General features: G+C 40.2%; 1 long non-coding RNA gene across 1 annotated transcript in view; it reads right to left on the reverse strand.

Annotated features, from left to right (window-relative positions):
- Positions 1-222: 222 nt before the first annotated feature.
- LOC114058394 overlaps positions 223-20,736 on the reverse strand; it is a 350,005-nt gene continuing 329,491 nt past the window's right edge. The window contains exon 3 of the long non-coding RNA XR_003571436.1: positions 223-251. This is a non-coding gene — a long non-coding RNA (uncharacterized LOC114058394). The remainder of the gene's footprint in view (positions 252-20,736) is intronic.

Consider the following 20,736-nt stretch of genomic DNA (forward strand, 5'->3'; position numbering starts at 1 on the left):
AGATGAGTGACTGGCAGTCAATCACTTTATAAAAGCGCAGTCCAACTTTCCTATGGCAGATGGCACGTACCTTCTTGGAGCATGTGGAGCTTCTCCTGTGAAGCAGGTATGCCTCATCATGGTTGCTCCCCAGGGGTTAAGTGGAAGAGAGGGTGCCCACGACCTTAGTGTGGTGAGTAACATCAGTCTCTACTTACTAATAGTTTCTTTTTGCTAGGTTTGATATAATTGCTTTGATACAGTGCACTATACTATCATATGCTATACCATACTCTACTAGTAGTTTTTAGCTTCTTTACATTAATATTTTTTAAGTCTGACTAAGATCTTTTGTGTGCTCATTTGTCATAATAAATAATTAGTTTTATATAAATGTATCTAATTTGCCGCCATTAAAACCTGCGGGACAAAGTGCTTCAATCACAGCTCTATAATTCCTTAAATTTAAAGTGTAGACAAAATCTGAGGCTAAGAAAGGATTTGACTTCACCTAGGCTCCTTTCTGAGGAATTTTAAAACACAAGAGAATCCTTTCTGCACCTCATGACTCAGTGGGAGGGCTTCTCTAAGATATGTTGTCTAAACCTTCCACCTACTCCCCCAACACCTCACCCTTCTCTTTAATTAGGGTGGAAAGGTAAGCTTACATCTAAGGAGCATGCCTATCCCTGAAGCCTGTGTTGATGACAGCTGGTTAAAGACAAAAATCTCTTGTAAGCTGGGAGCTTTCTAGGCATTTGTGGAGTTAGCGCGATCCTCATAGTACTCAACTGTTTAATGAACAGATGGATAGAAAGGTGCTGCTCAATTTAAAATGTCATTGCACACTGCCAAAGGTAATAAAGGACTGTGTTACTCTGCCTTAAATGCACAGCTCAAAGAAACAAGAAGACATTTGGAGTGCCCAGCCACTGGCATGTATGTTACTTGCTCATCGACTCGTTTACCAAACTCTTTTTGGAAACCTAGACCCAAGATTTTAAATCACACTTGGATAGTTATTTATTGCCTACAGTTGAACTGGAACATATGGTGAGGTGTTCACAGAACACTGCAATTCCCATTATTATTCTTTCAAGATCAGTAGTCTGTGAGGAAAATGTTATTTGAGCTGCAAATCCACTTATAGAATAGAATAGCTCCAGTTGGAAGGGACCCACAACAATCATATTCCAACAGCATGGGTGATGTGAGGATGATTTTTTCTCACTTGTCTTTTGAATGTCAGATCCCTTTCTTTAAGTAGCAGTGAGGGGACTGGCTGAACTGGGAAAAGCAAGCTGTTGGCTCTGGAGGCTCGTTTCTTCCTCTGTTTGCAAATCCAACTTCTGAAACTTGGGAAACTAGTTTGAAGAATGGAAAAGATTAGTTTAAACAGCTTAAACCATCTTTTCTCGTTTTTACTCCCATTTCAGTAGGCAACGCATTAGTCCATAGATTAATCTGTCCACAAGATGTTAAGTTGTAGAGCAAAATCATAGGATCATTAAGGTTGGAAAAGATCATCAAGTCCAATCATTAACCCAAAACTGCCAAGTCCAGCACTAAATATAGTTCTTTGATACACAGAAAAGCTGTCCGAGATCACTCCAGATGCCCACAGACACCTGTCTCAACCCCCAGAAGGGTTTAATGGTGTTGATTTGGCAGAGGAAAAATTGGGGTGCAGGAACAGAATTGTCTGGGTTTGCATGCTATCTTTAACTCAGGGGTACAGCACTTGAATTGTTTTACTGTCTGGATTTTGCAGGCAAATAGAGGGATGTTGTATTTTCAAAACAGTGAACTTAAATAAAGAAATAAACCCACAGAATTTCAGAACCATTTTTTCTATGAGTTTAATAAAGAAAAGTTGGCATTATTTATACAGAAGGTGTAGAAACCCCAGTCTAAAATCCAAAGGAAACAACAACCTGCAGTGTCTGAGCTGAAAACAATTCTTGGCCAGGTCAGTTAAACAGCTTGTTTAGAGATTACTGTAAGATACATGACTCTGCCAGGGCTTTGTCATCTGCTGCTGCCACTCTCTCCTATGAGATGGAGAGCCTACAGTGCTCTCTGCAAGTAATGTCACAATGTTCCTCCTGAGGTACAGAGCAACAAAAACTGTGCTTAGTGTCAGCATTTCACAGGATTTCTATGGGGTTGGTTGTTTGGTTTGTTTTTTTTTTCCGCCTAACAAGTTTCTCATTAGCCAGTGGAAGAGAAAGGATAATTTTCAGGGCAGTGAAGGAAGGCTGAGGCCTGCATCTACTGAATGTAAAACACGGATACGGACAACTACCCCATCTGGCAGTGCTGCTCTCTCCTTCTCCTGTGAGTAGGTTTGCCACCTTGACTTCCTTGCGTGCCTCTTAGTCATCCTAAGATGGATGCATTTCTAACAGTCTCCTCTATTTTTTCATGTTTTATCTTCTTTATTCCTTTTCCTCCTTTATTCTTGGAGTGAAATGAAAAGTTCCCATTTCAAGTGGACTTTGGAGGAATTGTACACTAAGATTGGCAACAGTGAGGGTGTTCAAGGAAAGATTGAGAAAGTGGAAAGAGAGTGTTGGCCAGAAAAAGAGAAGAGAAAATGCCCCCAGATGGGTGGAAACTGTGGATTTTGGTGTGAAGTGAATGAATACCTGCATGGGGGAGAAGTATTTTCTTCCTCTTATAGTGGAATGGACTAGAAGCTGGATAAGTAGTTGCCATTGTAGGGAGGCAGGCATTGTAAATATTTTAATTTTTGTTGGTTTTCGGGGTTTTTTTTGGTTGTTTGTAGATATATATCACAAATATGCAAATGACACCTTAGCAACTCTAAGGTGTTTTGAAGATACACCTTATCCTTTCAATAAACAGTATAAAGTGAGAAACTGCAAGATGTTGGTAGATCTCCATGCACAGCCCAGGGTGTATGAAGAACAGAGGGGTTTTTCATGCTTGTGTTCTTTTATTCAGTGGCCTCTCTGCAGTTGGGAAAACAGACACAACAGGCAAAAGTACAGCTGGCACAAAGCACAATAAATGACTAATTTTCACTCAGCAAAGTTCTCTAAATGCTCCTACGTGCCAGACTCTGTGGAGCCATTTCTAAGATCTCAAAAGGAAGATTAAAACCATCTCAAATACACAGAATTGACAGGAAAGTAAACTTTTCAATGGAAGGGACACAAGAAGCCAGATGGTGAGTGTTGCACACAGCCAAACAAATCCAGTCTCTGAATTCCTCAGGCATATAAACCTCTGTAGAGAAATTAAATTTCTCTGAAAGTGAACTATGCAAATTCACATTCTGTCATAATTCTGTCATGCAGAACAAAGATCTTGTAGCTTCCCAAAGTTGTCCTTTCCTTACCCTTCTGAAAACATGTTCAAAAGCGTAAAATAAGCAGCATTTTTCACTGAAGCAAGGAAGGAGACAAAACAATTACAGGTAGCAGAGGGCAACCAGTCAGTAGGTAAATGAGCTCCTTTTGTCGTTTTTTTGCAATAGTTCTGTATTCACGCAAACCTTTCTTTTGTACTGTTCTGATAATGCAGCCAGCTGTTAAAATGCTGATGTGATGGATGGTCTGCAGCTTCAATTCACAGAATTTCAAATATGTTTCTACATGCCTAAGAAGAAATTGATTGAGGTGTGTTAATACACACGTTATTTAAATTCCTTGACCAGTGAGCAGCAGTAATAAAGTTTAATATGATGCTGGCTTGCATAAAGCAGGCTGTAAGTCTAGGACTGTTATGCTGTCACTTTGTAGAACTCACTTTGTCTTCATCTGTCATTTATTGCCCAACTTAGTTCACTCTATTTTGAAGAAAGTTGTACTAAAATTGTAGCGCTTGTGTCCTACAAAGCTTCTACCTGACAAACAGAGTGGAAAGAAAAGGATTGTGCAAGTTTAGAGGGCTGTGAAGAAACCATCTCTAGGGACATAATTGACATAAAGGTAAGGGATTATTATATTAAGGTGTTGTATTTAAAAATTAGTTGTTACATTTTGATTTTAGCTCAGCACCTTAGGACCCTGTGTGAGGGTCTTTTCTATGCATGGTATGACACGCTGAGAGGATTAGTGAAGCAGAGTGCAAGTCAAGAGAATGAATTAGCTGTAAGTGATTGGAGTTGTGATCGTATGTGGCAGAAGTGCCAATTATCTTTATCAGCTTCCCAGTCCATATATTAAAGTTAATTTTCCAAACTTCAATTAGAATTGTCTATAACAGAAAAAGTAGCAATTTTTTTTCTGGACAAAACAGAACAAGCTGGTAGATTTAAGATCCGGGAATAGAAGCAAGTGAAAATTCTTCACTTTATGGGAGACTGTGGACTTAAATTATTGAAAGTAATGAAACCAGTTTGCCTGTTCATCCTTAGAAATGGCAGCATGGGACATTTTCTGCCTTCTAAAGAAGAATTTAGAAATCATAGAAGAATGAGGGAGATGAGAGTGTAGTCGCATGCTTTTAATTAGACTTAAACTTTGTCTGGGCTTAGATATGTGTTGAGGTATTTTCCGGTGTCTGTAGTTTTCTTCATGGTCAGTTGAGTAGAGCTTTGCAAAGTCACTCATTTGACCAAGCCATAAATGAACAGTCAAGAAAAACTGCAGAGGAATGAGGGAAAGGGTTTCTGAGAAAAAATGAAGACAAGTTATGACACTTGCTTTTTTCCTTGGCTTGAGAGAAAAAAAGCTTGTCACTGCTTTATATTATGTAGTTCCAACCCTCCTGCTATGGGCAGGGACACTTTCCACTAGATCAGCTCACTCATTCAACCTAGCCTCAAATACTTCCAGCAATGGGGCATGTGAAGGACTGGAGAAAATGATTACTGGCTCAAAATAACTAAAGTGTGAGTGTGTGTGTGATGGGAGGAGGCAGGTGAAGTTCAGCGTAGGTGGGACGGTGCAGTGCTCCACACCCTCCACCCCTGGAGCCTCTAGTCCAGCCCCAGAAGGGCTAATAGCCACTGGCACACTGAAAGCCCCACCTGGGGGCAGGGCCCTGAGAGACCAGAACAGATAAAAGCAATTGCACTGGTTATGGCCCACTGTTTGGATTTTACAGTAGCTGAGATAGCACTGGAATTCAAGTGGTGATTATCAGTCTTTCTTTGTCCCCTTTCTTTCCCTCTCTCTCTCCCTCCCTTCTCCTAATTTTCTCAAAATCTGCACAACTCAAAGTTGGATGGATTAGAGTTTGCTGTCAGTGCCTTTTGAAATTTTTTTTTTTTTTTTTTTTGGTGTTGCTTTAAAATTTTCCAAGTACCTTTATTTTCTAAAGTTTTTCCGGTAATAAAAGTTCAGGTTTTAACCTCCTGAGAACATTGTTGCATTCTCACTTGTGCCTGCCTCAGGGAACTGAAGTACCTAAGCCCCCTTTAAGAAACTCCAGAATGAACTTGAGGCTTTACAGGGCACCCACAGCTTCTCTGGGAAACCTATGCCTCACCTCCCTCACAGTAAAGAATTTTTTCATACTGTCTAATCTAAACCTACTCTCTTTTAGTTTGAAGCCATTTCCCTTTGTCCTGTCACTACAAAGTCTTGCAAATAATCTCTCTCCATCTTTCTTGTAGGCTCCCTTCAGATACTGGAAGGCTGCAGTTAGGTCACCCAAAGTCTTCTCTTTCCCTGGCACAACTTGAGGCCTTTTCCTCTTGTTATCTGGGAGAAGAGACCAACCCTCACTGGTTACAACCTCCTTTCAGGTAGTTGTAGAAAATAATAAGGTCTCCCATAAGCCTCCTTTTCTCCAGAATGAACAACCCCAGTTTCCTCAGCTGCTTCTCATCAGACTTCTGCTCCAGATCCTTCTGGGTCTATGTGCTGGAGACCCTCAAGGCTCTCACCAGCAACTCAAGATTTCTGCATCACCCAGAGAAACTAAAGGAACATGGGCTACTGGGTGTGGAGATTTTTTTTTTTTTTTTGCTTGCCTTGTTACTTAGTTTGTTACTTCTGTAAAGCTGCTGGTAGATGCATTTCTGCCAATTTTCATATTCGCCCACAAATAACTTCAAACTTCTCAGAAACATTACCTTCCTTCCTTTCTTGTTTATTTGTCATCATGAAATGGCAGATGAACACTACTGAGGTTGAGAAATAGGTGTTGCCCAAGACTAAATGTGCATGGAAAGAAAACAAACTTTTCACCAGTGTCCCAGGAGATTGACAAAGAAGAAAATCAACTATTCCCTTACAATCCACAAACTTCTTGAAAACATTTCCTTCCAGCAGTGGAGGAATAATGGGAATGGGAGAAAATGTAACCTGATGGATAAATATTTAGTTTTCATAATTAGATTTACTCATTCTGTCTGCATGATCTTTGCCCTCTATAGGACCTTCTCACCATATTAGGTGTGTTGTTCGTCAGATCTGTTTTTGTAAGAACTGACACTGTAGCAAGGCCTCCCTTAAAAGACGGTTTTCCTGCTGCTTCTTATAACAAAGTACTTTTCTCCTCCTACACCTTTACGTAAATCTAAAATTAAAATAACTTGAAAAGATTAGCTGAGATTAGTGAGGAGATTTCAGTGACATATCTTCTGTGATACAGAAGGCTAAAATGGATTACCTGAGTGGCTTTCTCCAGGGCCCACTGCTGTGATGCTGTAATACAGTAAAAGTGTAAACTACAAAATAACAATAGAATAGAAAAAAAAAGATTGTCTCATTTTGAGGATAAATGGTGATATAAAACAAGTGGCAGCACTAATAAAATATAATTATATTTAGAAACGACAATGAAAATATCGCTACAGTAAAGTAATTGCATTGGATTGATTTCAAAGACACTTATTGGTTGGTAATAAGTGTCTTACCAAATTAGAAGTTGGTATTTTTTCATTTGAAATACAAGGTGGACTTCCACAGAGAAATCTCCTGGTGGGAACAAATTGTTCAGCCTCAGAGGCCCGTTAAAACTTTTCAATTGTTTTGTTACTTGAATCTTTTAAGTGCTGCCTCCATGAATTTGCTGACTACTTCCTTCGGGAGTTTTTTCTTAATTCTAGAAACATTTTTAAAACTGGGTGAATTATCTTTTTAAGCAACTTTTGCTTCATGTTTTTTTTTTTTTTTCCCCCTCAGAAAAATCTTTTTGATAGCCTGGATTTCAGTATTTTATTGTCAGTCATGAGGAGACCGTGGCTGCGTGTTTAACTCTTCCCCTTGCCTGTTGCATGACTTTGATTGTGACTGAGTTCAATGTGCTGCAGAATCAAGAAAATGTATGCACTGAGTCTACTTAGGAAATAAACAAGCTTAACAAGTCAGTACTGATCCTGAGAGTGTCTCAGAAAATACCTGGTGTGTTATATAATGGAAAAGTAAACTCGCCTCCAGTTTTAAGGTGAGAAGTTGAGCGTGGCGAACTGTTAAGACGTGTCACAGCGGTGCAGGAGGTTTAATGCCCACAGCTGTATCATACAGGATAACCAATGAGTATTTATCACAAATTCAGCCAGCAAAGTAAAATAGGAAAAAACGCAGGAGTGGGTGACCTTTGTAGCTTGCGTGATGTCTTTTATGGGAATCTCAGAGGACCGAGAGCACTGATGAGCAATGGGAGAATGCTTTCACTTGGAACGCATTGGTTTAACACAACTTGCCCAGTCAGATGAGAAATGAAGTTTATAATTCAAGTCTCTGGTTTTCCAGTCATATTTTTATTGTTAGGTCATGTTTTCTTTCTACCAAATGTAACACAAGGCTCTCCCTCACTCGTCTTGGATGAACTTTTTCCTTAAACTAGTTTGTACCTACTCAGAATCAAAAAATAAATGAAGAACAAGGTCCCTGAAAGACAAACCTCTTTAAAATGAGCTATTTAAACCTATGTATAAATGCCCTACATTAGAATGATATTGTCTTCGCTTGATTGATGGTGAAATGTACCAGATCTGTGAACCTGTCACATTAAACGTCTAATCCTCCAAAGAAAAAGGGAGTGAAGTGGGGATTTGTGGTTTGGTCTATGAATCACAAATAATTCAAAGAGAACAACTGAGAGAGCTTTACACTATGATATGGGGCAACTCTGGGTGGTGAATTCTGATCCTTTTTCCAGTATATGTCAGTTTTGTTATCAGAGAGGTCAGGAAATAGAATTGCATAGAGTGGAAACCTTTCTGAAGGTACAGGCAAAAGGATGATGGCAGGCAAACTTTGGGATTCGTAGGGAGTTTTATTCAGGATGGCTTTTTTCACGTTCTTTCAGCTGATCTTACAACGTTTAAGCTGTGATCAGTAGAAAAGAGCGGATTGGAAAGACTCCAGGTATGTCTTCTGACCAAAAAAAAAAAAAAAAAAAAAAAGGAAAAAAGAGAGAAAAAGGTTTCCTTCTAGAAAGAGTGGTCATTTGAACTTTGGCCTCTCACTAGTCTGCAATGGTAACATTGGAACAAAACAAGAGTTCTAGCATGCTTATCAGTCTCACATAACACTTTGGAGATACTGGTTATAGCAGCTGAGAAATCAACACAGCACCTTTTTGCCACGCTTCCTGAAGTATCTATGATCTGCCTGAGTGAAATGTTCACCTGCATTCATTTCTTCCTACTCCAAACACTGGCTTTAATTGCTTGTCCATTGCTTTCAGCTCTTACTCTTACAATTTGTACACTAACCAGTCCTTTTCAAAGTGATAGTGTATTTTGAAATGAACCCTGAAGCTTTCTGAGCTTGAGACTTACACTGGTATCTCTGTCTAAAGACTGGGAAAGGTATTTTTTGAATTTAGGGGTTTTTAAATTCTGGCTCTACAGGTGTCTGTAGTGAAAAGGTGAATGACTATAGTTCTTGTTGAGACACTGCTATTTTGTAGAGTCTGTCTAAGAAAAGCTTCTGAGAATGGGGAGGATGAAGATTTTGGAAGAGATCTCCAGAGATTGTCTGGTCCAACCTCTTGCTCTCAGACCTGACATCCCAGGTAGATCAGGGTGGTCAAAGCCTGTCCAAAGGATGGACTTGTGAATAAGGAGATCCAGAGAAGTTGGCGCTTGGAGGTGAAAGATCTGCAGTTGCAGAGGGCTGTCAGTCCTGTCCTACCACATGCTGAGAATCAGAAGGTTTAATCTGGTCTGCTTCCTTGCCAACTAAACATCACCTAGAGCTAACCCAGTTGAGAGCCCTTTGTTTTTCTAGTGTGGAAAAGGTCTAGATATGTGCTTGGTTTTTAGATAATTGTTGATATTATTCTGGGTAGCCATCCGCTTAGAGTTGATTATTGGGATTTTTAAAAGTAAAATTTCTCTTTCATAGTTACAAATCTTACAAAGGTGAGAGTGTGTGTTGCTGTTCTCAAGTACTTTGGATAAATCATGCTAGAGTACTGAACATATTTACAGAAATTTTCTTATGGTAGTGCTTGCAGCAATTGAAACAGTGAGATTTTACACTGGGAAATAAGATCTCCAAGGAATATGTGCACATATAAGTGTACTTGAACGTGTGAGTTTACAATCTGCTTAAGCACTTTGGCGTGGTGGTGGTCCCAAGTGAGGTTACTGGGTCTGTTAAGTGCTTTAACCCTGTTGATGCTCTCAGGGCAAAAATCCTTAGTGAGATGGAGAACCACCCAACCATATTAACTTCTAAGCTCTGAAAATTCACGTATCATCTTTACTTCAAGGTCCTAAATTTCACTTTTGATTGCCTGTGATCATAAAACTGGAGATGAGGTGCAGTTCAAATGGTGGATGAGATCTGCCAGAATATGGCGAAGAAGGAAATTTCTGGTAGAGTTTCTGGAGGGGTCCTCCAGGCGTATGTGTTGTAGCTTTGCTGAGTGAGGGATTTGGTGGGTGACAAGCATCTGCTTTGTGGGTGCTGATGTGTGTGGCTATTTTCAACAGCACTTACAAAATTACAGCTGAACCAGATACTCTGGCTCTGTGTTTTAGTTTTAAATGTTTGCCAGCAATAAGTTCTAAATGTAATTCCTTTTGGTCAGATGTTGTTTATTATATTATAGCATGTAGTGTATTCTGGTTGTGAAATACAGCTTTCAAAGGAATCTGAAAACGTGTATGCTGAGCCTCCATATCAGTCAATCAAAAAGATTGCTTTTAAAGGATCTTTTTTGTTTCAAATGAGCATTTGACCAATTCTATCAAAACAAAAGAGGAATAAGGTGGTAAATTTGTATCAGATAAAAACTTAGTCACACTTTCTTCTCATGTGCTTATTAGTCACAGAGACCAATAATGCTCATATGCTTCTGCTTGAAGCTGTAATAAATATAGCAATAAGAGAAACAATTTATAAAAACCAGAAGGTAAAATAGATATTTTTATTTTACCCTGTAAGAAATGTATTCCACTCCTGATTCATGACAGAAGTTTAAAATAGGCAGAAGTCGGCAACAGGGCCTATCAAAGCCCACCTTCCCTTTAAGGTTATATTGAGCTTTTGCTTTTTGTTTTCCTTGGGGGTTGAACACAGGTGTGTTTCTAAACATGCATAGATATGAAAAATGTGTATATGTGTGTATATGTATAATGAAAAATAAAAATGCCTGTTATAATTTTCCAATAAAGTCAGAGATTAGCTCTGTGTTCCAATGATATGTTTAAGAGGATAGAATGGCAGTCCACGTTGTGTACCTGAGTAGCCTTGGCATGTAAGATCTTTGGACATGAAAAGTTTTAGTGAGCATTATTATAGCAGTGATGAGTGGCTGTTCAGAGCGTGAGGGTTCCAAATGCCAAGTGGAGAGAATCCGCTGAGTGGCTGCAATGTAAACAGCATGAAAGGTGTTTCTAGGAGATTTCCCTGAGGCAAAGACATGAAGGAGTAGGGAGAAACAAGAAAGAATCACTATCACTTCATCTTCAAAATCTGAAGTTTGTTGAAAGGGAAGATGGATGATTGGGAGACTTGTTGTGAAAGTGTGCTTCTGATCCATAACCAAATGCTAAAATACAGACTTTAGATCTAGCTGACAATAGAAAGCCTGTACTAGGAGATGAAATTTTAAATGAAAAACTTGGAATACAAGTAAAGCTGAAGTTGATGACTGTTAATGTACATTTTATCTTGCTCTGTGAAGACAGAGGAATATTGTGGCTGATCTGGTAGTTATTTTTATATGCTTTTCATTTTAATAGTAGTCACTGAGTAGTCATGGTCTGAATTTATTTTAGAGATAGAACAAGATACACTCGCTTATATAAAAGACCATTAATGTAGAGATCCGTGTTTGTCTTATCTAATACAAGGTGAAGGCAAATATAAGACATCAGAAGACATTCTGAAATGATAGCTTAGAATTTTTTCTACAAATTAAATTTAAACAAACCCTAGCAGGTAATTACTTTTAGATTTTTTTTTTTTCCCCCAAATCCAGTCTGCTTTGTCTGCTTTTAATTGTTCTTCCTATGACAAAGTTAGAAGGTGGGAATGTGAAATCATTCCCTATCTAGAGGGAACAAAATGCTTTTCGTTTACTTCAATGGGCTGGTCATTGAATGCCAGTCCTCAAAAGTCAAGAGATTTGGCACTCTCTTAAAAATAATTCTCTTTCAAACCCCTCAGGTTTTGTGCCCAGTGCAAAACTCTCGCCTTGAAACTTCGAAGTAAAGTAGGTTAAGATTCCATGGGGAGTCAGTGACATCCTTCGTTTGAGTAATACAGTACACTCAAATTGGTTTTGAAAATGTGCAACAGAGAACAGTATTTAAAGATATTTTCTTCAAGCATCCAGTTGATTTCCATTGACACTCAGTAGATAATCCTTTCGTTTAGTAGGGATGACAAGATCTCTTTTGTGGGACATAGATTTTGTGATTAGACTCACTAAGCTGCTTTACATCACAAGCAGAGGTAACCTTAAGCTCTGAAAGTGGTTTTAGCTTAGTTATTAAGCTCTATGTTAAGCTACTTTTACAGTGTATGGTGCATGGGACATTTAAGATATGACCTGTACCTCCAAAGGATCCAGCTGGGACACTAATGATTGTCTATATGGCATTCAGAGACTGAATCATCCTGCAGAGGATCACTGACCCATCCTGGGGAACTCAGCTGCTGCCAGCAGAGAGGTGCACAATGCAAAAGCAAGAGGATAACTTCTGTAATGGATGCTGTAAAAACCAAGAGGAAGGAAGGAAAGTATTAGTCAAACCAGCGCTTGATTAAGGTAAGTGTTAGCCTTAAAACTTTGGAAAGTGCTGCAGGACCTTTGATAGCTGAGAGTGGTCAGTGCTCCTGTTCTGTTGGTGAAATTTCCCATCTGCTAAATTTCCACTCAGGACAGCAGCATGCTTACCCTTCTCCCTCAGCTTTTCTGTAACTGGCTGATTTATGATTCTTTCTACCTTTTACATCAGAAGACATTGCATTTCAATTACGAGTCCTTCAAGCGAAGAACCTCTTGAGTGTTTTATAGCACAAATTAAATTAATGCTTTGGTATAGCTCTTCAGAAAAGTATTAAGTCTAATGCAAAAGGAGGTGTGGTTGCAGCAGCATTCTACCTTATTCTGAATCATTTTCCATCTTCTAAATCTACTCTCTTCCCTACAGTAATCCAGGGTGGTGCTGCTTACCCAGAAGATCAGGACACAGTTCACTGTGTATGTGGCATAGCTGCCTGGGTCCTGCTTTTCCCTTTGGTTGTTTGGCTGTTGCATGTGTACTGAGGAAGAGAGGTCTGTGCTCTTTGGGGAGGTGTGATTATACAGATCTATACTGCTAAGGGTAGAATCCTGCCTTCTTTGATCATCCCTTTTATTGATCAGCTTGCCACAAAGGTTAAAGGGAGCTTCTTGCTTTGAAATCTTTGAAACAGCCCATCTGACAAAGTAGTACCTTTATTTGTTAAAAGCTTTTCAAGCTGATAGGCCTCTAAGAGCCCCAGTAAAATCAGTGAAAAACTATCCAAGGTAAACAGACTTACAGATGAATAAATGCTCAGTACTATTTTTATTCTGAGCTCACAAAATCTCTTTCTGACTGTCTGGCCTTTTTCGCTAATAAAACAGCTAATTCTCCAAATATTAATAGAGGCATATTGGCGGATTTGGGGCTTGCAGTTCTTCCAAGCTTAAACAGAGGAAATGCAGCTAGACAAAAGCTTTCCCAAAAGGGCCTGTAAGTACTTTTTTTAGCAAAGTTCCTGTCTCACCAAAGACTGATCTTTCCGCAAACTGTAAGCAGCGATGCATTAGAGAAATAGAAACACTGCAGCAAATGAGAGCTCTATTCATTCCTGTAAGTGTCACAAGAAGTGTTTCTGTACAAGTAGACATAAACAGTCTTCTTATTTACTGTGCAATTTTCCACACCATTGAGCACTCAGGGCTGTGGTAAAACGTGGTTTAAATGAAGCTTGGAAGACCATGGGAAGAGAGTGGAGACACTCTCTGGGACACTCTGGGACAATCAGACCTCTTACTCCAGCTCCTCTGCTTTACTGCTTATCAAAGTTTATAGAGTTTTGTGCTGGACATGTGAAAACACACCCTCCTGTGTTTGTATGTGCTGGATGTGTTTCCTTTGTACTGGTAGACGTACTGACACATTTTGCACTGAAGGTCCTCATTCCCTTTCTTGGGTGGTTCAGAGTGACAGAATGCTGCTGGGATTTGGTTTGCTGCTGTATCAGAATTCTTATTGCCCTGTGTATCAAAAAAAGCATGAGGTTGTTTATTTGAGTATCTTTTAAAACTGCTTTTGATGTGGAAAATCCTAAGCCTGCAAAAAGTAGTTCCTTGTTGTGGCATAGGTTCAGGGGTACAGTCTGAAATTCTGTTCCTTTTTGAAGTGAGCATAATTTTGCCTCAAACCAAGTTACAACATGGCTGTGTTGACTTGATGACAAAAATTTGGTGGTCTCATGATGTGCTATTGTGACTTTCAGGAAAGGCACCAGACCTCCGGTCTGGGAGTGTTTTGTAACCACGCTCCTTGCATCTCCTGTGATCAGAAGTGAGATTTCTGTGAGGTGCCAGCATGCTTAGGTTGCCCCTATCTGCTTTAGCTTTTGAACTACACGTGACTAGGACTTCTACTTTGGGTAGAAGCCAAAAATACCTTTTAATATTTACTCAGACCTTCTATGGTCTGGTCCTGCATTCTTGTTGGGTGCAAAATGTCAGCTTTTTAGGACTTTTTTTTCTTTTTCTAGAAAAGATTTTCTATGTCTGGGGCTCTTGACCTGTGGTATATGCGTGGGAAGCTGGCCAGGAGGAAAAGGAGAATGCAGGGCAAACATGACACATCTTGTCTCTCACATAAAGAAGCTTCTCTTTGAAACTTGCTTCTCATAGATTCACCTCATATCCAGGCAGAGAATACCATGCTTTCATCAAACAGATGGGTTTGTGATACCTCAGGAATATATGTATTTTGAATCCCAAACCCTTTGCCACAGTGATGGTTTGTATTTACATCTGTGCTTCTCTGAATATTATATCCCAGCTCATCCTGTAAGGATGAGTAGCAGATGAGGGCAGCAAGAACCTAACCTCCCTTGTGCTGGATCTCAGGTGAGGTAGCTGCAGGACTGCAGTGAGGCAGTAGATGGGAGTAGTAGATCAAAGACCAGAGTGACACCTCTAGCACTGCTCCAGAATTGCAGATGGAGAGGAACAGGATTTTGGTGTGAAGCTCTCCATCAAGCTTTGTGTCTGGCACAACACAAAGATACTTTGGAAAAAAAAAAATAACATGGGTAGGAAAGGTGACTGTCTGACTGGGAATGTGCTTGCTTGCCTGGAGATGTCCTGTGTCTGCTGGCCCAAGCAGGGTCCTTAGACCTTCATGGTGAAGCTACCCAGCAGCCCTGTGGGGCAAAAAGTAAGCACATTTGTGCATGTGTTGGCTGTTAGTGGATGTTTAGAGCTAATACACAGGTTTGTTCTGGGATTGGTTATCATTATCTTGGGCAAATGTGAACATAATGAATTTAGACACAACATAATTTCCTCCCTGTAACAGCCTCCTCAAATGGATGCTTAAAATGTCAGCTTTTGCATCTTTTCCCCTGTCCTGTTATTTTGCCACCATTTCCCTTTACATCTCTCTCTCACTTCACCTAAATTTATTTCCTAGCATCCTAACTGTCTCAGGCTCAGGAGGAGACTTCCTTCACAAAGGTGTCTTTTACAGAGCAGGAAACCTTGTATGATATGAATTGGCCTGAGTTTGGTGGGGCTGCTCTCCAAGGTCTTGCACAACTTTGTGTGTCAGTAAATCCCAGTCATTTTCATAAATGGCTTTTGAATAAAAGTATATTTCATGTTCAGAAAGAAGTTTTGGTAGATATATGAGTATTAATCCCTAAAGAGTTCGTACATGCTCTGTGAGCTGCTTTACATGTGTTACCTGCAGCAGAAGGCATTGTATTAAGAAGTACAAATTGCCAGTGTTTTCTTACAGCCCCCACACATTCCTCTGCTCCATTGTAACAGCCAAAGGCCCTGTGCGGGGCAGCACTGTTGCTGTGAGGGAGCTTTGGTACCTTCCCAGCTTATTTATAAACCCAGTTTCAAATGTAGGGATTTAATATTTGCCTGAGAGGGAGCAGGAGTCCCTCAGTCCCACAATGTGCTAATAAGCCAGGCACTGTCTTCACTGTCAGCCTGGGATGAAAGCCTGAGTTTAAGGTGGGCATTTATGCATTAACCACTCCATTAAATTACCACTTGTTACTCTGAAGGAAATCCTATCATGTAGATGAACCCCTTCCAGTTTTTGTAGGTCTGTGACATTTTTCTTTTATTCCCTTGACAAAAAGTGCTGGAATATAGAGTTGAGAGAACCAACTCAGTCATGGCTGAGCTTCAGTGAGGTGAGGTGCACTTTATATGTTTGGCTGAATCTCGGTTTTGTATTGGTCATTTTTTCAGTGACCTAGATGTTCAGCCCCAGTTTTCTGAACAGTGAGTGCACTTGAACCCATTTTGCATGTACATTTTTCCTCCATTTGATTCAAAAAACCCTGAATGCCAACAGCACAGGGCAGGAGAGGGAGAGCTCTACTCAGAACTGCTTTGTTTCTGTTGTGCTTTGGGTGGCTTTGGGTCACAAGGCTGTGCAAAGCCAGTTCTGATAATACTGGTGCTGAAAGACAAAGCTACTGCAAGACAGAGATTCAATGTTTAAAATACAAGTTTTCTTGTTATTCTTTCCTACTTCCAAGTATAGATCAGTTATTTTAAGTCCTTATGTTTCTGAATATAAATCTGCAATTTGGGGCAAACGTGATTTGATTTTTGGTGGTGTATCGCTAAACAAATGACATTGTAACAGGCATTGTAACATGAAAGGGTTGCTTGTTTTTTTCAGTAAATGGATTTAGACACAGAGAAAAGCGGTGAGAAGAGTATTCTGATAGTGTGTGTGAAGACTTTTTTATTCTTTCAGTAGCATTAGACCTCATGGATGGAGTGTCACATCATTGTGCTGACTTGCAAACTGGCAATATGCTTTTTAAGAATACAATATTGGGTTTGTGAAAACACTTACTTAAGACAAAGAAAACCTTTTGCTGAAGCACTAGAACTGTACAGAGAGGGGTTATGATGCAGGTCTTCAAAGTACAAAACACTAGGCTACAGGCAACACAGTCGGAAGCACAACAAAGGACTTGTGAGGCTTAGCAGAGGCACGCAGGAGATGGGTTGGCTTGCCTGCCTGCATGGGGCTGGGGAAAGGGTTTGGAACAAGATTAAAACCTTGTTCTTAGTAAGATTTCTGCACAGTTTGCACAGCTGACTGGGAAGGCAGGGCAGGCCCAGTCTATCGGCATTTATCTCGTTCTTTCCCCAGGTGTTGCTGAGGTGAGGAGGGTGGGAGGGCTGCTGCCGAGCTGTTGGCCCAGGAGCATGTGCCTCTCTTGGCAGCTCTCCACAAGAGGATGGATATGTGATTTTAAATATCTTTTTGTTAGTTTTGTGCAGTGGTTTGAACACTTCTACCTTCATTTAAAAATCTCTGGAATATTTAACACAATTTAGAGAGAAATTTCTATAGTATATGGAATGGAAGGCAGCAGGGGAAATTCTTGCATCCCTCCAAAGAGACTGTGAAGTGAACAAAGTACAGCAGCTAGTCTGAAGACAGTTTTTTAAGTCTTAAACCTAATGCAGTTTTTGGCTTCCATACAGTTTTCAACTTGGAGTCAACATGACAACTCACCTGACACTGCATATGGCTCCTGCTCTTGCAGAAAAAGCAGTTTATTGTCCTGAAGATTGAGTTACCTGCAAAAATGCTGGCATAGGGTTATGTCGAGACGGTGCTCCTGAATTTTTGCTTAAAATTGTTTTCTCTTGATAATAGATGCGTTACACAGATGCAAACGTGTAATCCCACAATGCTACTGGTATTTCAGTGCTAAAGTACCTTGGCAGCTCTGTGAGTATTAAAATGCACGTCAATATAAAGTTGTTTGAGTTTGGGACTCTTTTCCTCAGTGTGCTGACAGCATTCTTGAAGCAAAGCCCTCTGAGCTACTGCAGTGTGACCCATTGTCCTAATCATGTGGTGTTACCAAATGTTTCTTGGTACTTTCCACAGTAGGAAGTTTATTAACTCCAACGTTTGCATTAATAAGTTTAGTTTGGATAATTACATTGTGGCTACGTAAAGTATTAGACCACAGTATTTTCTGCTAGTATCTCTTTCTCATCCTAAAACATGGTATGTAAGTTCCAATTTCTCCTACAGTATTTAGATATGCTTTATCTGTGTCAGTAAAGCCAAGGTCCACAGTCAGCACGTGCCCATGTTGCTGGGTGGGTGCAGTATTGCTGGGTAAAGCTGCAGTGTGTGTTGCTCTGGGAAATGGGCTGTCTGGTGAGAGTGGGCACAGTGAAGTGTGCCTCATGCCTTTTGTTGTGACAATCCCCTTTGCCTCTTCTGGAATTAGTCACAATTAGTGCCTCCCTCTGAGATTCACTCATGAATCTGTGTGGGTGTGCCTAAGTGGGAGAGGAACGTTCTTTGGTTTTTGCCACTTCCCCATTTCAAGTTTTAGCCTTGTGACTTCCTTTGGCACATCAGATTGTGCAGTTAACTGATACACATCCTGCCTTCACCAGAACATCTGTGACCATGTTGAGGTACTTGATTCACAACAGGGATGTGGGGCAATTTCTGAAAATTGATGTTGAGCATCTTTGAGTTTGCAAAATCAAAGGCCAACTTCCATTGTGGCCTGTGGTGACTCAGAGAAAACCAGGGTGATTTTGTTGTTTAAAGCAGGAACCTAGGCTACTTCTCTTTCTGAAAGAGTGATTGTGTCATGTTAACTGCTAAATCTGGAGTAGCTCCAGACTATCAGAGTCTTATGAAAGAGAGAAGATTGAAGTGGTATTTGAAGGGATTCAAACAATGTTGGAACCAATGAAAGATGCTGTTAATAGTGATAATTACTTACATTTTATTGTGAAACAGAATATATTTGTGCATTTCGCTCAGGTGCTGCTGTGGGAAAAAAAAAAGCTTAAATTGTGAGTCCTAAGAGGCAGCTTATGACCCACAAACAAGCATGCTGCTCCTTGGCAGCTGATGAAGAACTGGATTAGGATCTGGTTTATGTGAATATTCTAGATCTTCAGCAGTATTTTTTCTTGGAAGTCCGTTCTGGTGTAGCATTAAAGATAAATACTAAAAATAGTCCTTGAACATCTCTCAACTTGAGAAACATTGGCTTCTAAACCTGGTTTCACTGGACCTGGGTTAATTCTTCAGTGGCTTCAGGCAGGCACACCCAGTCCTAACATCCCCTTTTCTTTTCTTATCTTAGTGTTTGTATGTGGCCTGCAAATCTGCTCTGACTTAAAGGGAAAATAAGATAAAATAACTGATGGGAGGCTGGAAAAGTGAAAGTACAATATGATTTTAAGGCCATGATAGAAGAAATATCCACGACAACGTATCTGAGGGTTGTTCATACAAGATCTCCTTTAGAGTGTGCAGTGGCTTCGGCATTGAATGCTGTCTGTACAGCCAGAGAAAGATGAAAAAGAAAACAAAGTCTTTCTTTGCCTCAGAGAGAAGAAACAAAATCTATCTGATGGACTGTTTAGATGGATAACTGAAGCCAGGGATTAGGAAGGGGAGTAGTAAAGAGGGAAGGGAGGATAATAATTTAATTAAAAAAAAAAAAAAGGAAAAGAAGAAATAAAAATCTGGAAGAAATGTTGATGAACATGAAGGCAAGGAAAGGGGGTTAGATGTGAGGTGTAAAAACAACCCTGAAAAGACATTGAAGTATTCGTGATGCAATTAGTGTGCTGTAAAATGTGTTATTAACTTCTGCCACCCACTGTATCATATTTGAAATTCAAATGACAAAGTTGTATGTCTTTGCTTCTCTATTGTAGTCCTCATTTTAGGAAGATGCCTGTGTTGTGAATTGGAGAGTGAGCAATTCAGCAGTGTGGGTTACAGGCTGTGCCACTTCCAGTGCTCTCTGTCAAATACAGTCTATTTGTCTTGTCCTGAACAGAAGCTACTAGAATGCAGAGACACAGTAATATTACAGTCTAGTAATATCCTGCCAGAAAATTTGTTTACATGCTACAAATAAGAATATGCTTCAGATTCTACTCTCTTGACAGACTGCATTTGAGGACCCTCTTTTAGCCTAGCCACCCATCACCCTTTTTTTTTTTTCTTGATCCTTTAGCATCAGGCTCTTCATTTCTTTCATTTCTCTAGCTGCAAACGAAAGGAATGGTTTCTTTTGTCTGTTTTTGGTTTTGGTTTTTTTTGGGGACGGGGGAGGGAGGTGAGGGGGAAAGACAGTCCATGTAGGTCAGCTTTCACACAACACATTAAATTGCACCCCTGATTCCTGTGACAATTTACCTTGTACAGACACAACTCCAAAGCAAGTTTCTTCAGTAATCAGTTGCTTGGCTTGCGGTGGGATGTGTTTAGTACATAAAATCACAGAATGGTTTGGGGTTGAAAGGGATCTTAAAGACCATGTAGTTCCAAAAGCCCCCACTATGGCCAGGGACAGCTTTCACTAGGCCAAGTTGAAGCTGGAGAAGCAGCTATATTTTCTAGTGATTTCAGTCATGCTGTCAAAGAATCCTGTCACCTGAAAAGCAGTGGGGAAGTGGATTTTGAGGCCAGTGATGACATGCATTACTGGGACAATGTCTATCTGCTGTCTGCCACCTTCAATGGCACTGGTGTGCACTGACTGCCATGTGTAGGGATGACTCATGGAGGGAGCTGGAGGCTTGAAATGAAATGAGGACAAGTGAAGATAGCTGGAGTATGCTAAAATCAAGGGGGCAAGCTTCTCTTCCCTACAAATACAGAAATGGGCAGAAGAACCAGTAGCATGGGTAATTGGAAACAAAGTCTATTTCCTTGTAAATCTGCATCACTCCATCAGGGACAATTCTGTTCCCTTCCATAAGCATTTCATCCCTCTCCGAGCTTATGCAAATGTACTGCTGTTTTCTCTCCTGTTTGTTGCTCTTCTGTGTAGCAGCTCAGGGAAGTGACTTGCAGGGCAAACATTGAAACCTGGCCCAAGTAGTATAGGCAGCTGGTAAACAGTCCCTGACAGCTGCTAGGGGTGACAGGAATTAAAATATTTCAATGTGAAAACAACCAGGCTAGATGATGCTGAAGTGGAACTGACTCTGGCAGTGACTGGGATTTTCCCTCCCTTGAAGAAGCTGGGAAATCCCTCTCAGACTTGTTTTAAACTTAGGTTATCATTTGTGGGGAAAATCTTGTGTGACTTGCACTTTGTGGTCCCGTGATTTCTC

Source organism: Empidonax traillii, unplaced genomic scaffold (genome assembly GCF_003031625.1).
Source record: "Empidonax traillii isolate 1590-97213 ecotype Southwest subspecies unplaced genomic scaffold, ASM303162v1 scaffold170:size2694500, whole genome shotgun sequence".
Lineage (NCBI taxonomy): Eukaryota > Metazoa > Chordata > Aves > Passeriformes > Tyrannidae > Empidonax > Empidonax traillii.